The 4420-nt window shown below is 31.2% G+C and overlaps 1 long non-coding RNA gene across 1 annotated transcript; it reads left to right on the top strand.

The window, feature by feature from the left end:
- Window positions 1–2133: 2133 nt before the first annotated feature.
- Window positions 2134–4150, top strand: LOC118485371. Its single transcript, XR_004875687.1, has 3 exons — window positions 2134–2932; window positions 3193–3249; window positions 3663–4150. It is a non-coding gene; the product is annotated as an uncharacterized LOC118485371 (long non-coding RNA).
- The last annotated feature ends 270 nt before the right edge of the window (window positions 4151–4420 follow it).

The following is a 4420-nucleotide window of genomic DNA, read 5'->3' as shown; positions in this document are numbered from 1 at the left end:
GAGGGACGAATAAAATTATATAAATAATTGTGTATCACATGTTTTGTGGTTACTATGTACCATAACACTCTGGCAAGAAAATAACCATATAAGAATAATATAGTAGTCATCAACTGCGTTGGGTTAGGAGAACATTGTAATATATAAAGAATAGTCCCCGTTTTCATTTATTTACAACATTTGTAAATACATTTCACAATGTTATATGGTTTCAAAATAAAAATAAGTAATCACATAAAATCGACCCATTAAGTGTTATATATTTACAAAATATTTTACAAATACTTTTGTACAATAAATATTTTTACCCCTTTATTTACAACTTTCATTTAACGTTATAAATAATAATGATTTATTTTATAAAATAATAATACTAAAATATTTTGTAATATAATAACTTCATTGCGGTGTTTTGTAATATATATTACATAGTAAATATAAGTTATTTTACATAGCATAGTAAAGTACTACAATAATATTTATTTCAAAATGGTGACCATTTACATATAGTAAAAATGCGTAACAAATAATATGTATTATATTTGCTTTACAAATATAATATAATGGTTGGTCATGCCAAAACACTTGTTCTTATTATATTTCAATCTCTAGGACATAGTATAATATATATATATATATATATATATATATATATATATATATGGTCACTAATAGTGTACTATCACATTGTTTCACAATTAAAACAACTTGGAACTCTAAACGATAATACACTAACTCTATTGTCTTTTCATGTATTCTTACAATTCACTCATCTCAGCACATTAATTTTCTCATATCATAATTCAATATTTGACAAATCATTTTCATGCTTTTATTTCATTTTGAACCTGTCGATTCTAAATCTTCATCAATTGTCAATCAAAGTAAGCTTTCTTTTGACAAAGAATTTTATTGATTCTAAAAGTCATTCACATTCATTTTAAATATCTATTGATCATATATCTTTTGACTTGAACCTAGTCACTTTGGGAATTATATCATTTCATCTCATTCGTCTGACATCGATTTCTTAAAGTAATTCAGTTGAACCATTGAATCCTACTTATGGTATAACTCGTATTCACAAAATTTAATATTTTAATTCTGTATCATCTACCTTAATATTGTTTTTATTGACTAAAATATGACATAAGTCTAAAAGAAATATTGTAACCCAAATCTCGAGGACGAGATTTAAAATAAGGTGGAGAGGATTTAACATTCCTATTTTTATATAAGAATTTCAGGGTTAGATAAATTTATTAACCACTGGTAACTAGTAACTAGTTTATTTTTAATATAATTATTCAACCCAAATAATTTTAAACACTATTTTATATAATTGGTTGAAATAATATAATTAATTGGCCGATATATAGGTGACCTTTCTAATAAAATAAAAGTATATAAAAACTTATATTATTATACGGGTAGTTTACGTGTAAGTTGACTATCAGAAATATGAAGAACCTAGAAAGGCCCAGGAACCGTCTAATAATTAACTTATAAAATACACTATATTTGAACCTACTCCGTTTATAACGAAACTTAGACCCAATTGTAGACAAAAATATTCTCGTTCTAATGACATACTAATTATTTTCTAGAACGTTATATTTTAAAAGTTATACACGCTAAATAAGTGAAGTAGTTAAATTAATAAATAATAATAATAATAATAATAATAATAATAATAATAATAATAATAATAATAATAATAATAATAATAATAATAATAATAATAATAATAATAATAATATAATGGATAACTATAAATTTGAAGGAACTGTCATTTCGTGTCCTATTTTGTGAATATAATAAATAAAAATAATAAATAAAACTTACATATAATATAATAACAATATAGTGAAATTATTAAAATTAGAAATTCAAAAGCAAAGTGTACGTGTACCTATGCATGGCTACATATGAAAATTTCCACAAAGTGAAAGAGGTGTCGTGTCCCATGTCTTTCATGTCCTATTTTAATAATAATAAAATAATTTAACTAAAGCATGACAAACTAAAGTTGAATAGTATACGTGGCTACATCAGGATGATTTGCGTGAATTCAAAGCTACCCATTTCAATATAAATAGAGACAATCGGGAACTTAGAATCTGCTTAAACTTCTTTTCCATTTTTGCCTACACTCTCTCTCGCCAACTTTCTTACTCTCTCTAAAGAAAATATTGTTTATTTTTTTAATAATAAAGTCATGCCTTGTTTAAGTGTTTTAACTCCCTATCACCGCTACCCTTTCCGATTGATCTGAGCCCCTTAACGCATGTCAAGGCTCTGCCTGACTAAGTTCGTTTGGGTTCTGTCTCGTGACATAGGGACAAGGTTGAATTAGGGGTACTATACTTAACACGAGTGCATTATATATTTTTAAAATAGCTCAGAAGTTATACCCAAAATTTATACCAGGAGGCTTTCTAGTTAAACCCTAAAGTTACAAAGTGGGTATATTCTCTTTTCTCACTATTTTATTCCCTTTTTCTTTATAATATAATTATATTCAAAAATGTCCCAAAATGATCCATAAGTAAAAACCTGGAACCCTGAAACCCCAATCCATATCAAGAATCAAGAAAATCAGATATTTAGTCTTCTCGCGGGCCGCGTAAAGAAAAGGTGGGAGGTCACGCGGGCCGCGACAACCTGTAAATCTCCGGATATGCATGAAGGCCACGTGTCGTCACACGTGTCGCGACCACCGGTGACTCAGCAACCTCTGATCTGATCCACACCTCCACGCGGGCTGCGTAAGGTTTGGCCAAAGGTTCACGCGGGCCGCGACAGGCTTGAATTTCACCTATAAATAGCCTAGCTCAGGAACTTTCATTCTATGTCGAAGTCAAAACTCAAAAACGTATTCCCACTGCACAAAATCACAAATTAGCATAACGGGGTGCTGCTACGATACCGGGTATTAACTCGATCGCTGCTACGATTTAATATCCGATCGATTGAAACTATCCGACAGGATGTTTAAGTACTATCCTTTGTCATTAATCGTGATTCCGACAGGATGTTTGAGTACCACCCGAACTCGGGGAATATTCTGTCATTCGTTGTGAATCTGATGGATGTTTAAGTGATTGTACTTTGTCATCTGTCGTGAGGGTTTTAATCTCGAGAGTTATCGTAAATGATGTATTAGTTACTTACCGAGTTCGTGTGCACTAGGTTACAAGACTAATCAATAGGATAAGCTCTGCCTGTATAAATCTGCATTCTTATAATGTGAGTCATTCTCTTTTTATCAATTATTTTACAATACTCCAAATTATTTTCCAAAGTTATAATTACAGGGATTAAGTCTTTGTAGTCTTCAATTACAGCCGGTATGTGGGGTATTGTGCACATTACTATTGTTTTTATCAGTTTAAGTGGGCGTACCTAAATCATGATACATCACTTTTAGGTGAACGGACCTAAATAGTGATACACGTCACTTTTGGTTGAACGGACCCAACAGTGATATGACCACAGTCACCGAAACGAGTCGAGTGACAAATACTATGGGTAGTCGGTTGACATATAAACATTGTAATCGCTCTTAATACTGTATATTATAACAATGTGTCATTTTATAAAACCTGAATGAACTCACTCAGTATTTCTCGCTGACAAAACCTTTTTAAAACGCGTTTCAGGTAATTACAGTAGATTGGAGTAAGAGTTGGATGCGGCACTAAAAGGCATAAAGAAGTGGCTTATTTTATTTAAATCAAATTAAGAAATATTGTAATTGGGTTTATCACTTATTAAAGCTACCTTTGTAAAACATGGATTTACTCCATCTATTTAATAAATAAAATCCGGTGTTTTCTAAACTCTGATATTTTTCCTAACTCACGGTCCTGATGAAATTTCCGCTGCAATATTTTTCAAAATAATCACCGGTACCACTCGGCTGCTCACGGCACCCAATTCCGGCCAAGATGGGGTTGGGGTCGTGACAGTATTCACCTCCTCTATCGGAACGAAGAACTTTAATTTTCTTGTTGAGTTGATTTTCTACTTCACTTTTGAAGATTTTGAATGTTTCAAAAGCTTCATCTTTGTGTCTTAGTAAGTACACATAAACATAACGACTATAGTCGTCGGTAAAAGTAATGAAGTATCTTTCACCATTCCTAGTCATTGGCTTAAAAGGACTACATACATCCGAATGTATGATACCTAATAAATCTTTTGCCCTTTGGTTGGTGCCACTAAAGGGTTTCTTAGTCATTTTACTTTGTAAACAAGATTCACATTTATCAAATGAACCAACTTCATTTGTCTCCAAAAGACCATTCTTTTGAAGTGTTTGCATGCGATTCCTGTTTATATGACCAAGGCGACAATGCCAAAGATAGTTCTCACTCAAATCCATTTTGAGTTTCTTGGTGGTTCCTTGGTACATTGA

The sequence above is a fragment of the Helianthus annuus genome, chromosome 13 (assembly GCF_002127325.2).
Source record: "Helianthus annuus cultivar XRQ/B chromosome 13, HanXRQr2.0-SUNRISE, whole genome shotgun sequence".
Classification (NCBI taxonomy): domain Eukaryota; kingdom Viridiplantae; phylum Streptophyta; class Magnoliopsida; order Asterales; family Asteraceae; genus Helianthus; species Helianthus annuus.
The sequence above is the reverse complement of the archived record's forward strand: the minus strand, read 5'-3'. Positions and strand labels throughout refer to the sequence as shown.